This window comes from Lepidochelys kempii, chromosome 1 (assembly GCF_965140265.1).
Source record: "Lepidochelys kempii isolate rLepKem1 chromosome 1, rLepKem1.hap2, whole genome shotgun sequence".
NCBI lineage: Eukaryota > Metazoa > Chordata > Testudines > Cheloniidae > Lepidochelys > Lepidochelys kempii.
Window position 1 is genome coordinate 311,738,167 of NC_133256.1, and position 23,245 is coordinate 311,761,411.

At 38.8% G+C, this 23,245-nt stretch overlaps 1 protein-coding gene across 7 annotated transcripts in view; it reads right to left on the reverse strand.

The window, feature by feature from the left end:
• The window catches only part of GRM8 (glutamate metabotropic receptor 8), a 455,163-nt gene that overhangs the window by 169,247 nt on the left and 262,671 nt on the right, over positions 1–23,245 (reverse strand). The gene's annotated exons all lie outside the window — the stretch shown is intronic.

Below are 23,245 nucleotides of genomic sequence, written 5' to 3' on the forward strand. Positions count from 1 at the left end.
ATCCAACAAGTTCTTGGAATGGACTGGAAATATTTTTTTTATTTCAGAAGGTGGAGAAAGCAACTAGAGGAGAGGCTTTTCTAGATTTGATTCTGACAAACAGGGAGGAACTGGTTGAAAATTTGCAAGTGGAAGGCAGCTTGGGTGAAATTGATCATGAAGTGATAGAGTTCACGACTCTAAGACACAGGTGCAAGAACAAGGGGTGCTGCCGCACCCCGTGGCTTGAAGTGGTTTCCATCATATACAGAGTTTACAGTTTGGTTCAATGGCTCTCAGAACCCCCACTATACAAACTGTTCCAGCACCCCTGCTCTAAGGAATGGTAGGAGGGAAAACAACATAATAAAGAGAATAGACTTCAAGAAGACCGACTATAGCAAACTCAGAGAATTAGTAGGTAAGAGTCCATGCGAAGCAACTCTAAGGGAAAAAAGAATTTAGGAGAACTGGCTGGTTTTTAAAGAGATATTATTAAGTGCATAAGAGCAAACTATCCCAATGAGAAGGAAAGATAGGAAGTATGGTCAGAAACCACACTGACTTAACCAAAAAATCTTCAGTGACCTGAAACTCAAAAAAGAGTCATACAAAAACTGAAACTAGGTCAAAATACAAAGGATGAATATATATAAAAAAACAAAACAAGCAAGTAGGGATAAAGTTAGAAAGACCAAGGCACAAAATGAGATTAAACTAGCAAGGAATATAAAGGGTAACAAGAAAAGATTCTATAAATGCATTAGAAACAAGAGGAAGACCAAGGACAGGGTAGGCCCATTATTCAGTGAGGAGGGAAAGACAATAACAGAAAATGCAGCAATGGCCAAAGTGTTAAATGCCATTTTTGTTTCAATTTTTACCAGAAAAGTTAGCAGTGATCTGACAACTAACATAGTGAACATCAGTGTAAATGGGATAGCATCCAAGGCTAAAACAGGAAAAGAACAAATTAAGAATTACTTAGACAAGTTATATGTCTTAAAATATGCAAGGGCTGATGAAATTCACCCTAGAATACCTAAGGAACTGGCTGAAGAGATTTCTGAGCCATTAGCGATTATCTCTGAGAACTCACAGAGGATGAGAAAGATCCCAGAGGACTGGAAAAGGGCAAACATAGTACCTATCTATAAAATGGGGAATAACGACAATCCAGGGAATTATAGAACAGTCATCTTAACTTTGGTACCCAGAAAGATAACGGAGGAAACAATCAATTTCTAAGCACCTAGAAAAAATAAGGTGATAAGTAACAGTCAACATGCGTTTTTCAAGAACAAATCACATCAAACCAACCTAATATCCTTCTTTGACAAGATAACAAGCCTCGTGGATGGGAAGAAGCAGCAGATGTGATAAAGCTCAACTTTAGTAACTTTCGATATTGTGTCACATGACCTTCTCATCAACAAACCAGAGAAATATAGCCTAAACAAACCTACTATGAGGTAGGTGTGCAACTGGTTGGAAAACCATACACTGAGTGTAGTTATCAATGGTTCAAAATTAAGCTGGAAGGGAATATTGAGTGGGGTCCTGGAGGGATCTGTCCGAAATTCAATAGCTTCATAAATTATTTGTATAATGGCATAGAGCGTACACGTATAAAGTTTGTGAGTGATACCAAGCTGGGAGGGGTTGCAAGCACTTTGGAGGGCAGGATTAGAATTCAAAATTATCTTGACAAACTGGAGAAATGATCTGTAATAAATACGATGAAATTCAATAAGGACAATGCAAAGTACTACTGTTAGGAAGGAATACTCAATTGCACAAATACAAAATGGGAAATGACTGCCTAGGCAGGAGTAGTGCAGAAAAAGATTTGAAGTTTATAATGGATCACAAACTAAATATGAATCAACAGTGTAATACTGTTGCAAAAAAACACCAGACATCATTCTGTAATATTTTAACAGGAATGTTGTAAGCAAGACACAAGAATGAATTCTTCCACTCCACTCAACAATGATAAGGTCTCAACTGGAGTATTTTATCCAGTTCTGGGCACCACGGTTCAGAAAAGATATCGACAAATTCAAGAAATTCCAGAGGAGAGCAACACAAATTATTAAAGGTCTAAAAATATGACCAATGAGGAAAAAATGAAAAATCCTGGGTTTGTTTAGTCTGGAGATGAGAAGACTGAAGGGGGATGTGATAACAGTCTTCAAATGTGTAAATGATTATTATAAAGAAGTGCATGATAAATTGTTCTCCTTAACCACTGAGCACAGGACAAGAAGTAATGAGCTGAAACTGCAGCAAGGGAGATTTAGGTTAGACATTAGGAAAAAATTTCTAACTGTAAGGGTAGTTAAGCACTGGAACAAATTACCTAGGGAAGTTGTGGAATCTCCGTCATTGGAGGTTTTTAAGAATAGAATAGACAAACACCTGTCATGGATGGTCTAGATAATACTTAGTCCTGACTCAATGCAGTGGACAGAACTAGATGATCTATTGGGGTCCCTTCAAGTCCTACATTTCTATGATTTCTATGTCTTAGACAGAGATTGATATTTTAAGCAAGAATTAGCAAAATATGGAAGGGAAAATTAGTTAATGTAAGTAGATATCAAGATATCATGAAGTTTATTGAAATTTTGCCTTTGACATCAAAGGAATTAAAATTTCTCCAAATACCAGGGTGAAATCCTGGATCACTGACATCAGTGGCAACACTCCCGCTGACTTCAATGGGGCCAAGATTTCATTCACAGATCTGTTAATTACCAGCATATTCAGTCAGCCACCATTCCATTCAAATTCTTTCAAGAGTGTTTTCAAAACAACAAAGGTTACTTCCTGCATCATTGATTTCTTTCCACTTATTTTGCCCACTATATTCAATTTTCTAAACAGAAAAAACATTTCTTGAAAATATCTATTTTGTTCCATTTTATCTTAAATAAAACAAGTATATTATTTATGTCTGTTAATACATTGAGCATAAGGTCTCTCAGACCTGCCATATCTCTGTGTTGAATCATTTTCTTTTTAGTTGTAAAGATACATCACGTAAACAAAGATTAACTGAAAAATAGCCAGGGATTATACCTGCAAGCATTTATTCTATTAATCCCACAGGCCTGCAATGCAATTTTCCTATGGTACACAGAACACAGAGAAGATTAGACGACTCTGTAGAGCTGGACAAATTTATAATTTGACAATCAGTGGTGCTGAGGGCCTGCTTGTCCTATAGACTTCTGTGGGAAATGTGGATACCCAGTACCTCTGAAAACCAGCTCACTACCTTCCTTATCTACTAATGGAATATTAGTGAGAACATTGCAGTTTCTTCAAAGGTACTAGTTCTTTGAAATAACATACATTTTGGGCACGTTTTGGATTGATTGTAAGCAATCGGATAGACACTTTCCAAGCTGTGTTACTTAGTGATTGGGGGGTAAATCACATGGTACTGCACCTGTTCTCTGACTGGATGAGTTTACAAGCTCTTCCTTGCAAATACTCAAGCATGCACATTTAAAATTTATGCTCTAGAAATAAATATTAGGGCATAAAACATTGAAATTCACAAACATTTATGAAACTAAATCAATGGCACAAATGTGCAAACAGCAAACTTTCTTTTTGCTAAACAATTAAAGAAAAATACGTAGTCCAATTCCCCTATCTTAGATTATGAATGCTCATTATTCAGAAATCTAGTTTCTTATCCATGCACATGGGATTTATATAAACAGCCCCTATTTGCTATAATCTTTCATTTTTATTCCTCAAAAATATGTGGTCATAAATCACTTTACCACCATAAATTTAGAAACAGTTTTATTATTTTAGTAGTACTGTACGCGTTTTCTTAATTAAAGGTGGGAGAATGACATAATAGGATTACTCTGTTTCAAAGATGCTAAAGACCTTTAGCAAGTAGCTCTTAAACCAAATATTTGACACCAAAGATCTATGCTTTCCATGATTAAGCGCAACAGGAAAACTGCAAATCATGTTTATGTTCAGGTCATTCTTCTTGAGATTTTCACCAGTTTTCTCTTGCTAGCATTCTCAAACATCTAAAACAGTAATTTACAAAGATGACAGTGACTCATCAACTTAAATTGGCTGTAAAATTTGACTACGCTGTACTTCCCAAAGTAAATATTAATGTATAGCTGTAAAATGGTGCATATCGTCAATGCTATAAATATGGTAACCACTCACAAAAAAGTCACACCTTTAGTAGTCATTATTATCAAACATTGTTTTTATTAAGCCATGGGTATCAAGTTACAACATTTTCATTTATAGCTAGAAACTAAGGTCTACAGGGCATCTTTCTACATATAATAGAGCCTTAATGAAAGAATACAACACTATAAATCTTGCAGCAGAATTTTTTAAAGATTTCATTAATGAGCTCTACAGTTTGTGATCTTGCACTGTATATTCAGGCAAAATTCCCATCGCACTCAAGAGGACTGCAGAATTTTATCTTCACAGAGACAACAATGTAAATACATCTTGGACAAAATAATATAATGTTGGCTAGCATATTAAGTTGTTCAGATATTAAGGTGATGATAATTTTGTTAGTTTTTTCTAACGAAATATATCATAATAGAGTTAGTATGTTGGCTGAGTGGGTGACTAAGTTCACAAATAGCCTCTAAAAGTGCTTCACACAGGAAAGATGCCAAATAAGAAGCAATTCTGAGAAGAAGTTAAGGGTTGAATTTGTCTTTTCCTGACTCGTTGAGAGGGAAAATTGGGAAAGCAACAGCAATGCAAGCAGAAGGATGTGAACGGACTGAGTATTCTCCATCAATCAATAGATGCCATTCTTTGATTTAATGAACTTGTGTCTGCTGTAACTTTTTTTTTTGTAGGGATTGTGCCTGCTTGTGCTAGTTCACCAAATAATGGACTGTGAGAATACTTCACAGCAGAGCAGGACAGGAAATGGTTTTCCCATCCTGTGAACATTTTTGAGATTTCAAACATTTTCCCTATTCTGAATAAGGACAAAAAGTCAAAATCTCAAAAATACGTATGAACCAAATAATAAAATCAGTTCAAGTCAAGCAAAATGTTTCCCTTGGGTAATTTTGAAACTTTTCATTTCTATTTTGACTATTTTTTTATTTTTATTTTGGTACTATAATTAGCTTACATTTCAAAACAAAATGTCATTTGAAATCAGAAAAACAGATTTTTTCATTTCAAAAACTGTCAAAATGAAATGTTTCAACCATTTTAAAACTTCAAGCTGAAAAATTCATCAAAACCAACCTTTCCTTCAAAAAGTTTTCATTTTGATAAATTAGCATATTCCAAAAAAAAGTCCTGTTGAAAAATTCTTGATCAGTTCTAGTTAGCAGTATATACAGAAGTTTAGTTAACATAGCGTACTTCTAGACACATAGCTTTTATTGTTTTTAATACTGTATGTGACATTATTAACAGTTTCACATTTTGTAATCATGTAGACACCCACAGGAATTAAAGTCTCATCACTGACATGTGATCATTTATTTTTTCAGGTTCTCTTCATTTTCTAAGACTCTCTGAAGACACATTGAATTTTCTAATGTGGATTTCAGAAGGTTTCCCCTTTTCTAGTTATCTGCCTTCATTGTTCATTGCAGCCCCCAAAACACTAAACCACTGATTAGATTGATCATAACTGAGGCTACGATTTAGTCATGGAGGTCACGGTGGTCATGGATTCCGTGACTTTGCCTGGCTTCCATGACTTCTAGGGCTTCAGGAGGAGGAGATGGGACTGTGCGCCCCTGCCCTGCCACTGGGCTGGCTGGAATCAGGACCCTGCATCCTCAGCCCTGTGGCTTCCTCTGGGGGCTGCAGCCAGGCTAGGGGCTGCAGCCAGGGCATGCGCCCGAGCCACCCAGTTTCCCAGGCTTGGCAGAGGATGCAGCTGGGGCTAAGCGCCTCATCCCCCTGGCTTCCACCAGGGGCTGCAGCTGGGACTGTGCACCCCTGCCCGGTGTTGTCCTGGGCTTGGCGGGGGCTACAGCCAGGGCCATGCGCCCTAGCCCTGCAGCGTCCCGGGCTTGGTGGGACTGCAGCCAGGGCCGCATGCCCCAGCCCCGCAGTGTCCTGGGCTTGGCAGGGCTGCAGCCAGGGCCATGCACTCCAGCCCCATGGCATCCCTGTGGCCATGCACCCCTGTCCCATAGATGGGCCAGCTCTGGAGCAAGGGCTGTCTCTCCCACCTCCCCCCTTGGCTGCAACCCTTGCTGTGGTCACTGGAGTCAGTGCTGTGCCCCCTGCCATGGTGGGGGGCTCGGCCTGTCAGTCCTTCCCCACCTCTTCATGGGACTCTATTTCTTCCCCCAACCTAGCCTGGTCCCCGGTTATTTTTAGTGAAGTAACGGACAAGTCACGGGCTTCGTGAAGTTTTGTTTATTGCCCGTGACCTGTTCATGACTTTTACTAAGTCACATGAAAAAAAATTAGCCCTTATCATAATAAATGAGAATATAACCCTTGGTGTGTTCTGAACCCCTGCATCTATCATATCCTCCAACTTTTGAAATGCAGTGAAGAAGAGTGATCAGTAAATTGGAAATTCACTATGATGCATATGCTATTTCTAGTAATAATAAATGTGTTCAAATAATAGTCTATCATCACAGTATCTGTTTGATACAATGTCTTGAGCATGAACAATTGTAAATCAATCTATGAAGTGCATTACACATAAATTGTCTGTTGCTGAAATTACAGTGGGTCAGACTATGCCACTCTTATTCACATTGATTAGCAGTTAGCAGTCTGTTTTCTTCAAGGAAACTACTCACGGAGTACTACTTACCCATTGAGAGTAAGAACAGCAGAATCTTTCCCTGTACATAAAACTGGTAATAATGAAATTGTACTTGTTCTCAGTAAATTGTAGCACTTTGCCTGTAGATCAATAGCTAAAGATACCTTCAATAGATTCCTCATAAAAGGAATGTGACCCTGGAGTTTATCAATATATTTCTACTGTTTACTTCTAGGGTAGGAAATACTGTACTTTGTGCCTGATACAGCATATTCACTCCAAAAATTTGTACAGAAGCCATAGGAGACATTGCAGGAGTGGGTTATAAAGTAAAGAAGAAGTTGGGTTACATGGAAGGGAGTCATAGCACTAAAATAAATCTGAGACCATAGAGGACATTTACAGTTTTTATCCAGTTATTATGCCAAAGAGCTAACTATCATCAAATCTGGTGAAAATGTATTTGTAATTCAGTCCATGCCCTTTGCAGCTTTCTTAACCATTTACATAATCACTTAAACATCACCGAATCGCATCTTGTTTCCTCCATTCCTGAGCTCGAAAAAAAAGACACTTAAACCAGAGATTTGTATTTCCATTCTGATTAAGGGCCTTGGTCTTGCAGATTTTATATCACAGGACATTTAGAAGAGTGTTAATGATTCATAGCCTCTTTCATTCTTTCTTTATTCCAGGGCTTAATGCACATTGAGTGAATATAACTGATGTGGATCTATATTATCATGGTGCTACAGTTCTTTAGCCCTCCAGTTATCACTGCTGCAACTTCTATGAACATAAAAGTTCAACCCAGGGTTATAAATTTAAATAAACACTGAATCAAGTTTCACAACTGTCATATTTAAGAATATTATGGAGTAGCAGCAATCACTCTATACTTAGGTTGCTGTAACTAAGTTTCTATTATAAGCCTCAAGTTGAATCTCCCTTCCCTAATAGCTACCAAAAAAATTGGAATATTGGTCTCAAAATTAGTTGGTTTGGCCTGGGAGTGAGGCAATTTTTTTAACCAAAGATGAAGTGAAATGACCAAGGAGCTCTTGAATCATGACAATCTAAAAATAGATTCTGCCTTAATTAATAATAGCTCAAAGCTATTCCCCCCCCCACACACACACACACTTTATAGCAAACAACAGAAAGGAAGCAAGAAAGTAAACCTGGTTTACTAAACTCGTTTACTAACACTGCTCAGGAGCAAAAAGAAGTTGATTAAAGACCCCCAGAGAAAGGATAACATGTAGAGAGATTTCACCAAAGAAATTTGGCTACAGTAATGGCAGAGGTTGGTAATTAGGGGATTGTGTGGGTTAGGCACACTCTTTAGTCTGACTGGTAAACCCTAGAGAAGTAGACTATGCCTGGCTGAGGCAATTGTATGTTTTGCAGAGACTCTGGACAGAAGCTTCAGGTGGGCTTTAATGCTAAATTACACCTGGACTAACAGTACTTCACTATAAATCTGGTGCCCTCCCACCAACTACTCAGTAGTTTGGGGTCCATTTCTCACTGTGAGTGAAATAAGTTATGCCAGACTCCTTGTATTTCCTCCCTATTTTAGGCACAAAATGCACATATATATTGTTCACCTTGAACAGATAAGGCAAAGCTACACATAGATCATCCCCTTTGTAGAAATCCAGCTAAGATACTGCTGAGCTAGATTCACAAAAGAACTTAAGTGCCTACCTGCCACTGTAGGCACCTAAATCCCAGAATCAGACCCACAGGGATTCATAAATCCTCCTCTCAGTTGAGCAGGGGGCTGGATCCTGCTTCTCCCACCTCCCAGGTGAGTGCTCTAATGCCCAAGCTACCAAGTCACACAGTGCAAAAGCTTCAACAGGAGAAACTGAAGAAGGCCCACATCAGAATACCCCATAGTTCCAATGGTTAGGGCACTCACCTGAGTGATAGCAAAGCCCTGTACAAATCCCTTTTCCCCCTCAGGTGGAGGGGGGACTTCAACCATGAGACTCCCACATCCCAGTGGAGTGCTCTAACTACTGGGAGTGATTGAGGGAGCACTAATTTCATTGTCTTATTCTGTTCGCCACAATGGTTTTTATGGGTTTTTTCGTTGCATTCAGCTGTGCTATACTACTGCATACTGGCGTCTGCTTCCTTCGCTTAATAGGATAGAGATTCAAATCCAAAAGGAGACGATGGTATACACATGTATAGTTACACATGCTAATTGTGTGGTTACCATGAGAAAATAGTGTCCGTAGTGTTTGTATTGATTTTCAGGACTGCACACTGTTGTTATGGAGACAATGGCTTGTGATTAATGCAACTTGTTACAAAGGATCTCAGCAAAAATTGCCATGAAAGAGCCAAAATAGAACAGAATAGCATCTCACCCTGGGTATACAACTAAATTTGGTCACTGATCTGTCTGTCTTAAAATAAATGCTTAGTCAATACAAAGGTACCTGGTCTCCAGGAGAAAGGCACCAGTCAAATGGCTGCATTCAGCAACTTGGCAGGAAAGAAATGGCAGTGAGAGAGTTAAGCACTTGAGGATTAAAGGTACTTTTGTCAGGAGGAAGCAAAGGGAGGAGGAAGAAGAAATAGTCAGCTGCAAGCAGGGCCACAAAGAGGTTTTGGAGGACTGGGGCAGAATCTGAAACTGAGGATCCTTATCCTTCCCAAAAAGTTGCCATGGCAATGAAAGACTCAGGAAGTGTCTCCTGTCCAACAGGGATGGGCCTGGCTCCCTGCTCCAGCCACGCAGGTTTGGCCCAGCCACCCCTCTGACATTTGAGTGAATGGCATTGTGACCAAGCACAGCGCCACTCAGGTCGACAGAGGGCCAAACCTGAGTGATTCTGCACCAGGTCGCAAAGCCATTAACTCAAATTCCACATGCTTGGGGGCTTTCTCAAATGGAGAACCTGGGCAAACTGTCCCTTTTGGTCCCCCTTCTACCCTCCAGGGTTTCTCTGGGAGAACATGGGAGTACGAAGGATGGGTGCTTGTCAGGAGACAAACAGAAGCATTTGGTGCTGGTATCTTAATTATGGAAATTATTATATTACAAATATTTCTGTAGAATAATTTGGAAACATAATTATAAGATAACTTTTCTATGCACCAGAATCTTCCCACTCCTGATTCTAGGACCTTAATATTTTATAAAAACTGGAGCTTAGCGAAAAAAAATCAGCATCACTGTTGCAACTAATAAAAAATAAAAATAATTAAAAAAGCCTATACAGGTTTGTGAAAATTTAAATATTCTACCTTTTCACCTGAGGGCTTTTTTTTGGGGGGGGGGGAGGTTTCCATACAGAGGAAGGCAATTTTTGAAGGCCAAAATGGGAAACTTTGTAACAAAAGCTGTGAACGATTCCAGGGTATGCTTTCATCATTTATTGCAGCCAAAATAAATACATCTGCCTTGCTGGAAATGGAGAAACGTCGCTCATCTCTAATCCAAATGAACACATCTTCACAAAAAAACTTTGAAATAGGCAGTTTTTCACATGTGAATATTCACAAAGTGAAAATCTGTAATTTCTCTGCAGCTCTAATTAGAGTTATTTTTTTCATCTCTATTTAAAGTTATACTTTTGGCTTAAATCTAATGGACTTGAGTCAATGCCACAGACTGCATGCCTCTGGTGGAAGAAATTTTGCTCAGATGGGTGCATATTGGTGCAAACCACCCACAAATGCTGCTCTGCCAAAGGGCCTGGAGCCAGCTAACGCTGCTCAGAAAGTGATTAGGGCTGACTGGGAAGTGTTTAGGGCTAGGGCAAGCAGGAGATGCGCTGATTCAGTTCATCTCCTGCAGTTTCCCCTGGCAGAGCTCTTATGGAGCCTTGGCTATAAAATTAAGCTGTATAGAATTCCCTTCATTGGCTCAGCTCTCCCTTTCAGGCACAGAGGGTCAGTTTTCACCCACAGTTCCCATGAGGATGAATCAGGCTCATTATCTAGAAACAATGTAGTTTATGATAGAGAGATCGAGTTGGTGTTTCTCAGGGCTGGCGATGATGTGCCGGCAGAGTGCTTGCAGCAAATTTTAGTATGATTTGTCTGAGACACACTGAATTAGGCAGCGCTGAATAAGATGATCATGGCTAATCAACAAGTCTTCAAATAACACATGATTTGAACACTTAAAACTGTACCTCACTGTACCCTGTTACTGCATTTCCACCTCTTATGCATTGCTACTAAAATTAAACAGTATTGAAACTCACTGGTATGCTCTTTGCCAGTACTGCGTTCTTGAGAGAGGGCTCTGTGGTCTGGGATCAACTACTTTAAGCAGTCTACCAGAGGCTAAGTTTGGTGACTATCTGAATGTGATGCAAGAGGCTTCTGTTTAATCTTACCTTACCTTAAGTGTAAATGGGGAAATGCAAGGTTGGCAGAGGGAAACATCTGGGTTATTTACAGGTGTTGATTCCAGTTATCCAACTAAATTACCCAGATGTATGTAGACGGTCTTTTAGTTCTGGGTTTGTTTAATGCCTAACAAAACAGGGGTCTGTCAAATAAATACATTATTAATAGTAAATAATAATAATCAGTGCAATACACAGAATACTGTTAAATGAAGTATGATCATTCACTTGATGCAATATACCCACAGTGTTACATTTTGCATATTGATACCAACAATACTTGTAGAAGGAGTTCTAGCCAGCTGCACCATTTTAAACTGTTATACCAGTATGCAGTGCATTATTGGATTGGAGCTGTATTTTTATCAATGATTTCTAGAGCTAGTATGAACCCAAAAGGCTAATCTTTAGTGGCTTGTACATATCACAATAAACTTGAGGCAAACATACAATCTTAGCTTATAGACAGCTTCAATCTACTGGGTTTTTCTGATACATGGAGAAATCAAATGAAAAAGGACATGTCACTTTAGACTTTCTGATGCTTATGTTTGAAGGAAAAGACAGCTTGTTATAGTCAGTCTGATACTATACACTAAGGAAAAGCTGGTTAAAAGTCAACTTTCAGCTTGTTCCCGATCTCATTTTGAATTTCTCTTGCCACTTTCATGTAATGCATTTTACTTCTACTAATAGTCTTTTGTAGAACTCTTCAGTAAAATAATGTCACCTTGTACAGTTCATGTTCCAATTCAGCAAGTGAAACTTTATCTCATTTCCAACCTTCGCTTTTCACCTGTCACTTTACTTCCCATCATTCTAACCTTCCATCCTGTTTGGTCCTGCTCCCTGAACTCCCACTGCGGGATCACCTATTCCAGCTGTCTCTAGCAACCAGAGAAATCCTAAGCTTGTTTTCTTCTACTGGCCAGCTGCCACTGCTATGCCCCAGAATTCTTTGTTCCCGTCTGTCGCATCAGGAGCATGCTGACTTTAAGCCCTACACCTGCTGTGATAGAAAGAAGCAAAGTATTCTCAGCCAGGATAGCTAATCCAGCTTTGGAAAACAGACCCTGGGGCTCAGCAATACAGGTGGCAAGAGTTAGACAGACAAATGAAAGTAAGAGAAAAAGACAACTAGAGGCAAGTCTACACTATGCTGCTCCACTATGGCGCGTCTGGTGAAGATGCACTATGCCGACAAGAGTGCTCTCCCATTGGCATAATTACTCCATCTCGGTGAGAAGAGAGAAATTAAAAAACAGAAGGATTTTTTTTGAGGATCTTATTCATGATCTTTGAACATCTATATTTGTCAAGGCAAAGCTCTTCAGCTGGAGTAATCAGCCCAGCTCCATTGAAGTCAATAGTCCTGGACTGATTTACGCCAGCTGTGGATCTGTCCTCATACCTCTCGGATTGCACTATTGTAACCATGCCTGGAATGTTATATTGAGAACTTTAATTTTCAGGAGAGATGAAGTAACTGCCTTCTCTTGCAATGCAAGACAGTGGAACAATTTCTTCATTTTCTTGAGTGTTTGTTTTTAAATCAGAGGCCCAGAGATGTGATGGAAATTCAAATACAATTAAAAAAACCCTAGAAATAGGGTAGCTCAGAGAAGTTTTGGTGACTCTCTCACTTAACACCCTCAATTCTAATGTATATGTATGTTTAGATATAGATATATAACAAATATGTAATTCACGATACAATCATCATTGTAAACATGTCAGCCAGATTATACTTATTTTGTAATTTCAGTTTCCTGAAAGCTACAGTAAAGGCCAAAATAGGTCTAGTAATGTTCAGAAAGAACAGCAGAAAGGGATGGAAGTGAAACACAATAACACAGTAATTACTAAAAAGAAAAGGAGTACTTGTGGCACCTTAGAGACTAACCAATTTATTTGAGCATATGCTTTTGTGAGCTACAGCTCACTTCATCAGATGCATACTGTGGAAAATACAGAAGATGTTTCTTTTTATACACACAAATCATGAAAAAATGGGTGTTTATCACTACAAAAGGTTTTCTCTCCCCCCACCCCACTCTCCTGCTGGTAATAGCTTATGTAAAGTGATCACTCTCCTTACAATGTGTATAATAATCAAGGTGGGCCATTTCCAGCACAAATCCAGGGTTTAACAAGAACGTCTGAGGAGGGGGGGCGGGGTAGGAAAACAAGGGGAAATAGGTTACCTTGCATAATGACTTAGCCACTCCCAGTTTCTATTCAAGCCTAAGTTAATAGTATCCAATTTATAAATGAATTCCAATTCAGCAATCTCTCACTGGAGTCTGAATTTGAAGTTTTTCTGTTCTAATATTGCAACTTTCATGTCTGTAATCGCGTGACCAGAGAGATTGAAGTGTTCTCCGACTGGTTTATGAATGTTATAATTCTTGACATCTGATTTGTGTCCATTTATTCTTTTACGTAGAGACTGTCCAGTTTGACCAATGTCAAATGTCAGCTATTACCAACAGGAGAGTGGGTTTGTTTGGGGGGGGGGGAGAAAACCTGGATTTGTGCTGGAAATGGCCCACCTTGATTGTCATACAAATTGTAAGGAGAGTGATCACTTTACATAAGCTATTACCAGCAGGAGAGTGGGGTGGGGGGAGAGAAAACCTTTTGTAGTGATAAAACCCATTTTTTCATGATTTGTGTGTATAAAAACAAACATCTTCTGTATTTTCCACAGTATGCATCCGATGAAGTGAGCTGTAGCTCTCGAAAGCTTATGCTCAAATAAATTGGTTAGTCTGTAAGGTGCCACAAGTACTCCTTTTCTTTTTGCGAATACAGACTAACACGGCTGTTACTCTGAAACAGTAATTACTATTCAGGGTCAAGAACAACTGAGACATTTTTCCTAGTTGTAATCAGTTTATAATTACAGTCCTCGAAACTAGGCAACACAAAGACACTGATAGAAAGTACCAGCCAGCTTCCATGCTATAAATGTATAGTCTCTTTAGACTCTTTATCTTCACTGCCCTCAGAGGCAACTGGAAATCTGCAGTTTGGGGCCTAGTGCTCTCTTCATTAGTAACAGCATCCAGATGTACAGGTTAATGTTCTGGAGAAGCTAATTTATCAAAAAAAACTCCATGGAATATAACAAACACCACATTTTTTTAAACATATATATCTAGCAAAGCATGAAGAAAAAAGAGATTTCCTATTTAGTACGTGACATCTAACAAGCCTGAATAAAATGAAAAATGTTTTTCACCAGATGAAATTAACAACAGCAACAATCAGGTATTGCAACTCATTCAGTCAAGTTAAAATGGAAAGGACATACTGCCATTTTCTGTCGATGATATTAACTCCTTCAGTGTCATGACTCTAAGAAAGGCATGTCATTTAAACAGGGTTAATAATATTTTCAACTGGTCTACCTGGTGAATTAAATATATTTGCAAAGCCATTTGCTGGACTACGGTCTATAGACATTATATGACTAAAGTCTGGAGGAATTAATCCCAATGAAACCTAAGTGGCATCCTCCCACATATCTTAATGGGAGAATTATCTGTTAGCAAAATCAGACCATGGATGGAAAAAGCATTTGATTTATTTACCAATAGCCCGCAATGAGTTGGTCTATCATTATTTAGTTAATATCACCATTGCTTACAACAGATAGAAAATGACAAACATATTTGACATGAAGGATGTTAAAAGTGTGTATGCTGATGATCAGTTAAACAAAACAAAGTTGTTTTATGACACATTTGTGCATTGCTATGAAAAGGAAATCATAAATCCTATTATTAGCATTGTGGCCATATGAAGTAGGATGTTAAGTTTAAATATGTCTGGTCTATGTTCCAGAACTTTTTAAAGTATACAGAACCCAATTTTTGGTCTGAACTTGGCAGCATCCTTTTAAGCAGAAGCGCTATATTTGGAATTGCTGAATCCAGATTTCTCACCTTTCTGAAACCTATGAACAATCTCTTAGTATTGGAGTGGAAACTCATTGAAAACATGCCAATATTAGAACTAAACGGCTCCTTAAAAAACCATAGTCTACAGAATATTGTCCAAGCCAAAACCTAGCATCATTACGAACATGTCAAGGGACAATTTATTCAAGACATCTGACCTTAAGAGAAAATGATGATATACTGAAAGATATATTTAACAATCCTCACAATGCCCCAGTGAAAAAAGATGCCTTTGCAACCTTCATGGGCCATCATTCCCCTTCTCCCCCAACACTCCCCCACACACACACACACATAATTTCTGGGGAATATAAAGAGATTGATACATTTTGCAAGAGACTTAAAATTTCTCAACCAGACTAATGAAATGATTTGGGCACCAACACCCCCACATGGCTGAATCATCTCCTTTGGCTGGCTGAGAAAGTTTATATCTGGCCAGTAAAGTTTTGGAACTAGCATGATCTTAGCTTTCCAAAATATTAGGAGGGAGAAATTGTGAAGCCTTGCACCACCTGGGGTTTTCCTTGCTGGTCCTAATCACATCAAAGTGCTGCCTAGTCTCTGCCGTGCATCAGTATGGAACCTAACAAGCTCATAGCCAAGCTGGTATAGTGCTTCTGTCATGGATCAGGCAACACAGCAGTTCAAATCACAGCAACACGTACTTTACTAGCCACCTGTGTCACCTAATCCAGTAGGTGCGATGTGTACGAATTTTTAGCCTTTAATAAGCATCCCAGTCCAATTATATTCCTCTTAGAATGCTCATCATTATAACTCATGGTGAGCTTTCCTCTCACCTTTGTTATGACACTCAAATTAATACTTCCAGTTTGAAGGAACCCAATTCAATTAAGCTTTTTGTTTGTTTGTTTGTTTTGTCCTGAAGGCTAAGTCAAAAGGTTGGTCAAGCCAGAAACAGAAGTAGAGCTTATTCAGGAACTCATATAACTGTAATTCCTTGACACCAAAGTCAGCAAATTTGTTTAGATGTATATAACTCCCACTACAGTAAATGGAGGTTAGCATGTTTATGAGTTGCAGGATCAAATAATATATTAGCTGCAGTACTAAAGCAGAAGATGTATTTAATCTTGTTACATTTAAAAGCACTAAACTTCTTTCATATAGCAAAAATTATTCTGAACTGATAGTCTGAAAGATCTCAAAATGGCTCTTTATGAAAAAGTAGATTTAATCAATGTTTTGCTTAAGTATCCCAATGAATAACTGTGTTCCAAAATGTTCCTGTGAAGGAAAGAATTTACCAGTTGAGGACTGTTTTTTCCTGTCTAAACAGCATATTAAGATTTGTAGTTTGTCTGTGTAGAATTCAGAGGCCAGATGCTGACTCCAGTTACACAAATATAAAGCCAGAGTAATTCTATTGAAGTAAATGGATTTCTACTGGCATAGCTGTGGCCAGAAGCGGTCCCTTACTATTTCTTGGTAAATCAGAATATATCCTGAAGGTGGCATAACACTAGTGGTCCCTTCCTGCTATACGTTCCATGTCTGCCAACTCCTGAGAACTCAATCACGAGAACTGGATTTCTAAAGACAGGCATTCAGGGGGGTTGTTTACTATGCTCCTTCGCATTTCTCCTCATAATGAAAGATTTCATTTTACTGAGGTAAGCAAAGTGCCTTCTTGAAAGGATATAGTGCAACTATGTTGGGATTATTTACTTGCCTCATCAGTTGCACTTTCCCCTGACTTTCTTTTTGACAAAGTTCCCTTCCATCGTCTACAGTACACTAAACATCAGATTCAGTCCTTTGCATGCCTTATAGCAAATAACCGTGCTAATCAGCAGGTAATTCAGATGGTCCTGAATTTTTGCTCAAGTATTTTCAGCTTCCAGCCCTCCAAATCTTCTGACAAAACCTTGGGGGAGTTCGACTTCTTTGGTCCAAAAAGAATAAGAGAGAATGAGAAAAAGAGCAGGAGAGAGAGATTCCTCTCAGAAAAGAGAGACTTCAATTATTAACTGCTTGACACATAACATTAGTCAAAGTTAAGATTACCAGGGATTTCTCAATTTTCACAGCTTTGCCCTAGGTAAACCTTTTCCTCCATTAAATCCCGGGAAGAATAATTTTAGATCCTTAGAGCAATGTCAGGTCATTAAATCAATTAGATCTAAATATAATTTGCTATGTGATGTAAGCTTAGTGCTCAATTATCTTAGTAAAGTTGATAACAATGGGTCTTTGAAAGATTTACCAGGACCAAAGGAGTATAAATGACATACAAAGGGCAACCCTTGCTCGCTTATTTTCACTCGACCACTTTTTATTCTGTTGGTGTCAATTAAATATATCAATTGCCATTAAAAAGAAAAACATAAAACTCTAACTAGTGTGCTATTCTTCCCAGTATGTCAAAGGTAAGGATATTTTTGAGGAATGGGGATGAGGGGAAAGCAACATGGTTGTCACAGGTAAGCTTCCCTGGGTCTCAACAGGCTGAACCACTGTTTCCTCCCTGGCACATTTTCTGCAAACCAACACACAGTCTATTCCCTTTAGCCCTCAGAACCAGCAGTAACCTCCAAGATACCTTTGTAGCTTAAACACACCCTCTCCAGAACTCTACCTAAACATGTGAAGCTTCTGGTTTATCTGGTTGGCCATGTGTTAAGTGTAACATATCTCATAAAGACACTCTGCACAGAATTCTAAAACCATTGTTTTTTACTTAACAGATAAAGCACAACAGAGCACAGATAATGTAGAAACATCCTGAACACAATGCCCTTCACTCTAGTGTACAGCTGTGGTGCAGGCTAGCTGCCCAGAATACATACCTCCCCTCAGATTCCCCCCCACCCCCCAAGGATCCTGGTGAGTTTGTACATCAGGCAACTAGCCTATGACACTGCTCACCACTGCCCATGTTTCCCTGGCTACACTATTATATTTAGTGCACTAGCTCAATGACAATGAGCCTGAGTACATCGTCTTGAATTCATGAATTATACAGATCGATATCTCAAATCATCATAGTGGCTTTTTCACATAAAATATGGTAAATTAGTATACTCACTCTGATAATGTAATGCACATTCTAGAAATTGTGACAGGCACACAGATGTGGCACAGACGGTTTTGAAAATCTAAGTAAGTTTCCCAGACTTGAAGAAGAGCTTTGTGTAAACTCAAAAGCTTGTCTCTCTCACCAACAGAAATTGGTCCAATAAAAGATATTACCTCACCCACCTTATCTCTCTGACTCTAAGAAGTTCAGTTATGTGACCCTAACTTCAGTCATGTTTTTCATTAGTTATAAAGTGTTGTGTTGACCTATAAGGCCCTTCAAAAACAGAATTTAGTTTAGCTTTGTGAATTATTGACTCTTGCTCATCTTGTTGTCAACTCATCCAAGCCTCCTTGTATCTTTATTTCTGAAATGTATCATTTTGTGTGGCTGTCCATAATGATATTAGAACCATTGATAGTATAGCTTGGAAAAGGCACATTAGGTCACCTACCCACCCCTTGCCAATGCAAGATTATTACAGTTATTTCTCAAGGAGAACTCATTGCCTACTAACTAACTACCTTTCCCTTATTTAAACTAAAGGCAGATTTATTCTCATCAGCTTTTAAATTATTTAATTAGCATCCTGCAGGGAGGGTTCATTTTCAACTGTATTTATTATTTATTTATTATTAATTATTGTTATTATTATTGTAAAATGCCTCAAGTTTCTGTTAAACTATGCAAACGTTTAAATTGCTTTTGATACAGTGTGCATTGTACATGAAGGACCAGGTCCTTTCACATGCAAAATTCCTATCAACTTCATCATCCAGTCATTGTGTATTCACTGTTTTCCAGTTTCAACCTTTGTGGTGTAATAATCCAGTTATTAGATCCTAATAAGGCATTTTTTCCTTTAGTCATGAAATATAATAGACTCCTGTTTTGTTAATCTGCTTACTAAGGACCCAGTCCTGCTCCCATTGAAGTTTTGACTCTGACTTAGATGGGAAGTGGATTGGGCCATGATTTAGAACAAAATTATTTCCTGGGATCTGACCTGAGGATCTTTCATGTGCAGTGTGGACCTTATTGCACATTCTGCACTTGATCCCCAAATAGAATTTCCATGGAGATTATAGTCACTTGGCGACAGAATATGGAGAATGTACAATGCTGAAATGTGTCCTTTAAACAGAGGCACATAGTGCTCAAGCTGAAAAGTCTCTTCCTCCTTGAGAATTATCCCCAGTTACAGAGGTATTGGCAGTTGAAGCATACGGAATCTCTGGTATAATTTTTCAAAATGGCGGGAATGCTCAAAGTGTCACCACTTGCACATAAAGGCTTTGTCTCTTTTCAATCTGTTCCTCATCCCCTCCACTCTGCCCAAGCCAGGCACCTAACCATCCCTTTAGCTCTCTCCCTCTCATTATTATTGTCATCTTATATTTGATCCCCTTTCCCTACCATGGTTGGAACTCCCTTTCAGACCCAGTCACATGTGATTCCTCCTAATAGCATGCTTCTCCCTAAAGGACTCATAAGCCCTAGTTCCCTTAATTCTCCTGAAACAGCATCATAACATGCATACATAAAGAAATAACCTCCCAGGATACATGCATTGGTAACCAATCAACATCATCTTCTTACCTTGTCCTCCCTTTCCCCTTCTCCTGAGTGTTTATAACCAGTTCTTTTAGTGTAATGTTTTCTTAACTCAGGACTAGATCATGCTCCATTGTAAAGCTAGTGAAAAAACTCAGACTGACTTTAATATGAGTAAGATCAAGTCCTTAGACTGTAAGCTGTTTGGAGGGTGAACACTATTTTTCATTGTTTGTACAGTTCCAGACACGTATATTCCACTGTTAAAGTAATGCATTTGACTGCAATGTCACTCTGCATCTCAACTAATAAAGGAAGTAGGCTGAGACTTGCAAAACAATCTATGGAATATAGATGCCCTATTGCCATACATTTTAATGGGGATTGGATATTCAAATCTCCAAAATAGCTTTTAAAATCTCAGCCATAAACCACAGATAGTAATAGTGCATGGTATTTCCAGCATGCCCATTCTGTACTTGCGATGGATCATTACTGTAGCTTCAACACAAACTAATGGAAATGAATGTTTAAAAGATTGAATTTCAACAAAGGAGATGAATAAAGGGGTGTATTTTTAAATGAACATTACAAAAGGAAGAGGAATAGACACAGTGAATCTACCCTGCTCCTCAGAGCCTCAGTCTCTATCTGTCATTTCAGTGAGAAAGGCACTGAAACAATTCATTGTGTCACCTTTACATTACTATGTAAGATCATAAGTCGATTCACCAAAGGAAAAAGGGGAACAAAGATAAAATGGAAAAAATATGAGGTCCAGAAAAGGATAATTTGCAGATAAAATACTGCAAAAAGAGATGGCAATGGTGAAATCCTGAGTGTTACAATATCTGAAGGTCAAACAAGAAGTGCTGATCCCCTTGGCACCTGGTACTATCAGCACTAGTGCCCAAATACTTTACATTTAGGAATTCAAAGTGACAATTTATTTTAAAAAACCACTGGGCTAGCTCTGTCTCTTTGCATCACTGAGCATGATTGTTGTTGTAACCTTCTCTGCCTTCACTGCATATGATGATTTAAGCAGAAGGTACAAAGGAAGTAGGATAAAGTTTCAAAACCTTCTACCAGAAAAAGAGAAATGAAACCAGAGATCATCATGTAAGAAACTGTCTGGCCAAGGGAGCAGTCTATTAATACCTTAGACTGTCTCAGTTAAGCTAACACCTGACCATCCTACCTCTGTCCACACTGCAATCCACATAAATTTAATCCCTGATAACCCATACATGATTTATCTTGCCCATGAATTACAACATAGCACCAATAAATACCACAAGAGCATTTCAGTGATATTCCACCTATACTGAATGGTGGCTTTTGAAGCACTCAGGAAAACAATATCAGGCAAATTGGAAGAGATTGTCAGAAGGGAAGGGCTGATCCAGAGTTCAAGAAGGGCAAATCTAGCTAGGGGTAACAGCATCTGAGGAGAAGAGGATCAGCTTTGGGGTACAAGGCATCAGGGGACAGAAGAGAAGGGAAAGAGCAGGGTCAATGGGGGAAAGGCATGGGCATGGGGATGAGAGGAGTAGGAGCAGCAGTAATGAATGGATGAAGGTCAAATGAAGTAGCAAAAAGGGGGAAAGTTGCAAGCTTTTGAAGGGCATGGTTCCAGGTATTGACTTGAATCTATGCATTATATAAAATAAACAAGAGGAACATTAGTACTGTGTTGTAATTCCATGTAAGGCGTTGAGTGACTGCGTCAAGCAATGGCACTTTACTATTCTGCTTTGTACAATGACTAGAACAGGAAAATAATAGAATGGCATTGACTAGAAACAGTTGCTCACGATTAAGGCCTTGGTCCTTATTATTTATTTATTTATTATTTGTATTACAATAATACCGGGAGACCCCAAACAAGAACAAGACTTAAATTGCCTAAATGACTTTGGAGCCTAAGTCCCATTTTCAAAAGGGACTTAGGCAGTTAGGGCCAGAGTTTTTAAAGTATTTATATGCCTAATGATGCAAATAGGTGCACACTGGGATTTTCAAAAGTACCTAGGTGCCTAACTCCCAATGGGTGGCTTTTGAAAATTCCCCTACATGCTTACCTGCATTAGACCCCTTTGCAAAATGTTACCCAAGGGCCCCATTGTGCTAAGCAATGTTCAAACACTTGGTGAGTTACGATCCTTATGCTACAAAGCTAACAGGTTAAATAGACAAGGCAGACAAAGGGTTGGAGGGGAAATAGAAAGGCAGTGACTTGGCCAAGGCCAAACAGTGATGTGAAAACCAGAAAGAGAACTCAGCTATCTTGAGTTCCAGCCCAGAGTCCTATCCATTGGACCTGCTGCTTCTCAATGGGAAGAACTTGGGGATTGGTCCTGCTTTAAGCAGAGGGTTGGACTAGATGACCTCCTGAGGTCCCTTCCAACCCTGATATTCTATGATTCTATGAACTTTACCGATCTGGCTAGTCCCATTGAGTTCAAGGGAGACCGTCCAGTCAAGTTACTCGCCTGGATCACTGTATACAGAACAGATCCTAGACATGAACAAATGTAGTAGGTCTTAGTATCTCTCATTCCGTTTGTGTGTTCATTTTTAAACAAGGATCCAGGATCACAGCCAAGAAGGCAAGTGATATTATTTTCTAGCATTTTAGAAAACAGACAAATTTCAGGGGGAAAGACAGGTTTTTTGATTTATTGTTTATGATTTTACCAGATAGACATTGTACAGATGAAACATTCAATTCAAATATAAAAAAAATAAGTGGTACAGGCTGATAAAAATCAGGCCACGGAAGCAGGAAGCTTTAAAATGAAAAAGCTGCAGAGCTGTGTAAACTTGTCAAACCCCTTTTCATTACTGAGCCACATCAAAAAACTCCTGATGGCAGAGCTTATTTTTAAAAGGTCCTCAAATTTCTGAGCTGAAGGAATGATAATTAAAATCAATTTACACAAATAAAATAACCACTAATGAGGGCTTTTTTGAGGCTCACAAACCATTGGCATGTCAAAATAAGATTATCTGAGGGGAGGATTTTACTTTGTTTTCTGAACTTTATTTTGTGTTGACGTATATTTTGCTGCCTTTGCTGCTTCTAGGCCAAGACTGCAAGGTGCGGAGCATCTCCTGTGAGGAGCTGAGACTGTCATTGCACATTAGCTAGAGGTTTTAGATAGACAGTTATAGGTGTGAATACAATTAAGGTCATTGGGACGCCAGGGTGCTGCACATCTTACAGAATCTGGTCCTTCAAGAAACAAATAAACATTGAAGACAAAAACATAACTTCATTGAGCAGACTTGGATCAAAGTATAGGAACTATAGGTCTGTGCCTAGTGCCCCAGACTTTGGAATCACATAATGAGATCAGAATCCTAGCTTTCATTAAAAACCTTGTTTTTAGTCTTCATGGATGCAAAGAAAAGCTTGAAAACAATTACTCAAGTGACTGAGTCTGCAGATAGCCTAGAATAATAGCTCCAAGGTGTGTGAACCAATTCATTCATTTTAACATTGAAATCAGTACCTGCCCCAAAGAGAAACAGGGCCATGCCC